This window comes from Cydia splendana, chromosome 10 (assembly GCF_910591565.1).
Source record: "Cydia splendana chromosome 10, ilCydSple1.2, whole genome shotgun sequence".
Taxonomy (NCBI): domain Eukaryota; kingdom Metazoa; phylum Arthropoda; class Insecta; order Lepidoptera; family Tortricidae; genus Cydia; species Cydia splendana.
This window is the reverse complement of record NC_085969.1, coordinates 21,786,255-21,793,464: the sequence shown is the minus strand read 5'-3', so window position 1 is coordinate 21,793,464 and position 7,210 is coordinate 21,786,255.

Below are 7,210 nucleotides of genomic sequence, written 5' to 3'. Positions count from 1 at the left end.
ACAGTAGCGTATGAAACAACGCGCTAACAGTAGGTATCTATTCTGCCGCCGTCGCGTCTAATACTTTTTCGAATTAGAGTTATAATCTTATATCTCGACAGTTCGTGTTTAAAAGTAGGTATGTACCTACAACACTTATATTGTTCTGTAAGTATATATTATATACCTACATTTATCTCTTTTTGGTAGGCTACCAGAGAAAACTTTTGATTCTGACTGTATCATAATTATAAACCTATAACTCATATCAGAGCACACTTTATTTGTCTTTATAATAAATAAGTTCTTTATAATAAATTAATAAATGTTTGAACAAGACCCGTTGTTCATAAATTATGAACATTTATTTCGAATTCGAACTTTCTAATAACGAACTTCAAAATTGTAATTTATTGAAAACTAGACTAATTGAGGTTTTCTACTTTTATTTAGTACTTGTAGGTAAGTACCTATACTTATTCATTAGGAAAGTATTTTGGCCAATTTAGGAAAATATTTGCACACACAAACACAACAAATTATTAAAAGATCTTTAAATGTGATAGTACCTACTTGCTTTTTTTTATACCACTTACACATACGCGTTACATACGCGTTGCCGACCCTTGGCGAGCAGTTTTAAAATGGTTTATCTCCCTAGTTCGTATTATCCTAATAAAATAGAGGGGAATTATTTAAGAATAATTAATAAAGCAGTTAAAAAAAGACATTTATTTATTTTCTCCATCACAATAATGACATCGTTATATTTTTACATAATTATAATTATTATGATAATGTTTTTAATTATAAATAAAATTGTCTATAAATCATATCGTTTCTAATAATTGCTAAGTATACTATGGAAATAAGGTTACGGTAAATTTTGATTTTGAAGATGTAAATAATAAGATATGTAAATTTCATGGTCACGGGTTTCAAATATATAATGTATGTATTTATCTGAGAGTAGGTATGTATATCATCGCCTATTAGATGTCGTACCTAAAGTCGACCACTGACTAACAGGCCGCCGGACGATATCGGCCTGTCAGTTAGAACAAAAATTTTACAGTTCCGAACAACTGACCGGCCAATATCGTCCGGCGGACTGTTAGTCAGTGGACGGCTTTAGATTCTCCCCAATATAATTATCAATTTATTGTTAAATGGACATAAGCTACATCAAAAGAGCTCTTGTCTTGAAGTAACCCTTGTTGTCATACATAACAAAAAAAGGATATGTCATGTTAGGGCGTCCGCTAGCTGGCGCGGGTGCACGGAGCGGATGAAATAGTGTAAATTAACTGAATGCTCGACGCGGTCCCAGAACATGTCATCTTGAAACTTAAGTCATTGTCAATAGAGGTGACAGCAAGGTGTCATCTATTGGGCATTAGCATGTCGAGCACTAGTAGGTACGTTTACCTTACCTACCTTTATGAGCAACGCTAACTGACGCGGACGCGTGCGTTTTGCCTACAATCTGATGGGAACTTTAAGATACGTCAAATATCACGTCTAGATGTGTTATGGATTAGATATGTCAGTGCCATAAGTGACGTTTCTTCAAACATAAACGTCACTTTTGACACTGACATATCAAATCCATATCGTATCTAGCCGTGATATTTGACGTACCTTAAAGTTCGAATCGGGCCGAATGTCACCCATGTGCTTGCGCCCCCTCCGTGCACTCGCGCCAGCTAGCAGACGCCCTTACTCATTTTAATACACATTTTCTAAAGTTATGTCTACTTCTACTGTTCATAATAAGCACTTAAACAGTCTCCCTTAAAAGTTTTCATTAAAAATAAACAACTAAACTTTAGAATAACTGAAAGCCAAAGAAAACGACTTTTTAATTATCCGTGAAGACTTATATACTGCGAAGTTAGTTCTCGATATCTCGATCTGACCTTTAGTCGCCGATGCCCTTTACGAAAGGTCAAGTTTTTTGAAGGTATCAGGTGTCAGTTGAAGATTAGGGTTAAGATAAGTTATGGTAAGTACCTAAAACCTTAACATACGTATGTACCTATAAAGGGCCCACTGATTAACAGTCCGCCGGACGGTATCGGCCTGTCAGTTAGAACAAAATTTGGACAGTTCGGAACAACTGACAGGCCGATACCGTCCGGCGGACTGTTAATCAGTGGGCCCCTTTAGTAAAATTTTGAATTTGAAATATGGCAACACTTTTCTAATGGCCGCCATTTGTGACCATACGTCAAAGTCAATGTCAGTTGTCGTGATTTTTTTTTGCAATAACAACAGTTTTTTTTGAGTTTTGAGGTTAAGTGCGAAAAAAAATCTGGTAAGTGCATACGCTGAATAGTATCATAAACTAGACTTATTTTCCCTGTGTTTTGCTTGAAAAGAATTGTGATAACGATATGATTTAGCCAAGATTTTAAGGTTTTAGTAAGTGGGAAATTATTTCCCAGTGTTTGTTCTCCACCTAAATTTTAATTTGTGTCCATATATAAAAATATTTGCCCGTTTGTCTGTTACACAAAAAATCTGTGCGTTATTTTTGTCTTCTTTTTTCTTTTATTTATTTCTTTGACTTTTGAAGATAACGTTAAAAAATCATACTTGAATTCCAAGCAAAGCCGGGGGTAGCTACTAACTAGTAAAAAGTTCTTAACCGTATCGGACAATGGGAAACTATTTCCCACTTTATTCAAAGTTTTGCTATTCTGTAACGGATAACGGGAAATTATTTCCCATCGCAAAACCCCCCTTTCCTCCCCACTTAATTTTTATATATATATTTTTTGTAATCTACGCACCCAAATTACCTAAAAACCATTCTTAGTTTTTAAAAATCTCATGTTCCGTTTGATTAAGGGTTAACGCGCAGGGGTAGTCCGATGCAAGGAGATATTCTAAGCGCCACTTGCACCATTCCACTAACCCCGGATTAACCAGTTAAACCTAGAGTAACCATGGTTACCAGTACAATTTGACACTAAGTTAACGGTTTAACCGCTTAACCTCGGGTTAGTGGGATGGTGCAAGTGGCCCTTAGGTAAGTAAATTTAGTACATTGTTAACCAAAATGATGCCTCACCCGAGTTAAACACTCTACTAACCTAAGTACTTTTCATTTTGATTACGAGGAAAGTACAATGCATGTGTACCTATTAAAAAAAAACATCACTAAGTATAAGTAGTATTAAGTAGGTAATATTTCTTGAAGGTTCTTTCAATTAACAATTTGGGTAAAAGTATCGTTATATTCGTAATTATGGAATGGGGAGTTAAATATCAGAATGTAAATTGTAGAACAAAACAATTTAAAATCAAGTTTAATTTCTAATCATAAGTGAAGACAAAAAAACATACTTGGAAAGTAAAACGCCCTAGAGCAGAAACGTATCACTTTCTGCACACTTCATAGATAAATAATGATCCACTTTCAGACTATGAGAAATGAATAATGCTTTGTTATTTACTAATTTTCCTAGGTGGAACATGTTTTTGATATCTGTTTCATTTATTTAACCCTCTGCGACTGATGTGCGGTCTATCAGACAGCGCCAAATATTTTTTTTGTTGCTATGTCGGCGTACGGCGCGATATAGCTCTGCTTCGCTCATTACCTTCCTCAAACGACTCGCGGCGTCGGACAGTGATGCCCGAGTGGCAACGTGGTGCATGCACCCGGAGATATGAGCTGCGGGTGTCCCTCAGACGTGAGCACAGCAATAAGTCCTGGGTCTGACAGACTTCACCTCATAAAAATATGTACTTGTTCATAGTAATTATGGTGTCTATCAGACGTCACCTCACAAAAATAAATAGTATCTAATGTTTCTATAGTGTCTGAGAGACCTAACCACATAAATAATTATATTTTACATGGTTGATCGACGAAAATCCTTTAAAATAAGTACCAACTTCAGGACTGATTAGTGCCTTATTCTGTCTTTAGATTATCTCTATTTTTTTTAAAGTATAAATATAATGTTCAAAAGAAGGAAAATTAATGATGTTACTTGAAGTTGTTGATTGTAAAGTTTTTTTTTTAATTTTTTTGTTAGCCTAAGTACAAATTGTAAGAAACTGTGATCTTATTAAAATTTATTATATATTTCTTATGTATTTTGTTTTAAACCTATTTTACAATTGAATTTATTTAATTATAAATGGAATGATAGTTATATAAAACAATAGTTACCATTTTGCCATTAGTTTATTTTAAATGAATTATCGAAAATGACGTCTGATAGAATCTCCACACCACATCAGTAGAATCTCTCGAAAAAGCTCCCCACAATTGCAGAGGGTTAAAAGGGGGTTAAAAAAGAGGGTCAACCAAATGAAAAATAGAAGTTCAATAAAAATTAAATCATGTTTCCAAAAGTTGAATCACATAATGTACTTATTCAAAGTTACGTAATTTCTTTAGAATATTAAAGACGAATTAGCGTCTTCCTAATTTCATGAATATGGATTAGTTTGTAACCCTGATTAATTAGGTTCAGTGATTAATGATAATTGTTGTGACGGCGCGCTTTTAGCTCGTAGCTCGCTCAACGTGACAGCATCGTTCTTACGAAAACAACTTTGTTTTACTTAGCGAAAATAAACAGTCCTAATGTAGAAAAAAAATTGTTGTTTTGTTTGGTTCTTTCACATTGTCTATTCATCTATCCTATTAATTTGTTTGGTTCTTTCACACTGTCTAGCCTTCGCCCGGGAGATCATTGGCATCTTGAAATACCTTCAACCTAATTTTTAACCCTCCTATTGGAATCGAAATATTAGATGATAAGAAGAAAAAAAAGTCATATAAAGTCTTGTTTTTCCAGCGAGCCGGAAAGCGTCTACAATATTTTTTTAATTTCGGGAGGTTGGTGGAGGGTTAAAAAATCGTTATAACAGTTTGTGGGTTTGGTCGTTATTGTCCACTTTAATGCAATATTTTTTCTATAACTTAATATAACACTTATTTGTAGGCATTTTCCTAATCTGACGAACACAAGTTTGACGCCTAATTTTTACATTGTAACCGTCAGATTAAGGAAATGCGTGCAAATAATTATCAGATTTAGTAATAGCACAATTATAGCGTTAATTTGGACTAAAATGACCAAATCCATAATCTGCTTAACAATTGTTGAATCCCCCACCAACCAAGGGTTCAACATAGATGGCTAAAAGGGGTAAAGGTAGACTACACGGGGTAGCAAGATATCATTCATATCTTAATCTGACGCGCTCGAGTAAACACAAAAATCCCCTCTTGGGCTCCCCTACCACTACATCTGATGGATGAGTTTTAAACAGTATGGCTTGTCTTCTACGGTTTGGGTTGTGTGTTGTGTGTTGTGTGTTGTCTAAGTAACGGATTAAGTAGGTATAGATTTATTCACAATTTTTACACTTTTACATTCTTCAATATCACGCTTGAAAAGTGGAAATATTTCAAGTGTATTATGTGCAATCAAGACTTGTTATCGTTAAAAATAATTTAAATATGTCATCTTCTTGAATTTCATGAATTACCCAAATATTTTTTTGGGACGCCCATAAAACGCCCACAGATCCAATTAAGTTTAAATTTCGTAAAGAAAAGCCGGCTGCTCACAAAATTAGAATAAATAAAATGGAGCGATATCATTAACTCATTAAATTTAAATACACAAATACTCAGTGGACAGATAAATTTAATTTCATTAAAATGAAACATATTTTCTGGAAACCGGATATTGAAGGGAGAAAATGAGAAATTGTTTGTTTCCATTATTGAATCAGAGCTGTCAAATAATTTAAAAACCTAGTCAATCGTGAAAACAAGATAAGAAGGAATTTGAGAGGGATTAGACATGCATAATTTTTTTTCATATTATTCGGTATTTTGAAACCTTACACAATTTAATATAAATGGATATAATTAAGTATTATAATAAACCAAAAATTCGTCCATCAATAACACTATGGGCACACAAAACAAGAAGACCAAGACTGTCTATACAAACTCGCGTTCCTCCAAAATTCGGGTTACTGCTTTATAACAATAAAAAACGCTCATAATATATGGACACTATGGACAGTCCTTTTGATTGATAGGTCACTTTAAAGAATGTAACTTAATAGTAATAGGATAATGTAGGGCTATTTCGAACCTCAGGGATAGTTGGATCCAAGTTTTTTTAAACCACTACAGATAAAATAAATGTTTCAAATGTACACTTATAAAAAAACATTGCGAATGTAAAATATATCTAGACTAGAAGCTTACGATTCTCGTAATTACAAAAAATATCGCACATCAATTATTTAATAACACACTACTTATTGTAACTTTTGAAGTCATTAAGATTTGAAGATTACATCAATCTGTGAATATGATATGATATTAAAGATATCTACAAATATGTAAGGATATGAATGAGATACAGTTCTATGCCTTTTAAGGCCTCTAATATTATCTTGTAAGTCTTCCTTAATCTAGAGAGTTACATGTTAAATATTTTCTATAAAAATACTACTTATAGGAATACCTATGTTCCCGAATCCAGTGTTCCGTTAATGTCTAAAATGCTTTTATTTTTCTACATCTAATGCAGCCATGAGCTATATAATCAGATACTCGTATTGTTGTCAACTATTATTATATATATTAACTAGTATACTTACATAAAACTATTATATCCGTTTACATCTACAGTAACATTGCATCTGGATACAGTCGGTTAGCACCGGCTTGAACAGATCAAAGGGAGGTCGTATCGATATAAACGTCATATTTTCATAGAAATTTGACATTAACGATGACATTGTCATTGCAACTGCCGTCCAGAGTTAGCTTGGTCCGAGTCTAGAAACCAATTCAGAATTTTCAAATCATAAATATCGTAACCATGTCAGCATCTGACATAAGTGTAAAAAATAAAATCCTCGTACATACATGAATTTTAAGTGCCTTTGAAAAAAAGTTTGACAAATAATTTCTCTTGCCTCCTTAGTCATCTGATTTCATCTGACCATAAAATAATAATTTTAATAATATTAAAAAAAAATAGAATTATATACATATTATTAATTTTATAGTCTTCCAAATAAAATCAATAAAAAAGTAGTTACAAAAATGCAACTAAAGTACCTAGGTACTATGCGTTAGTCGGTACGTTTGAACAATGTTATGTAGACGTAAACGAACCTTTTGCTCCTTTATGCTTTGCTCCACACTGTCTCTGAAACACGACTACCGGGTCTA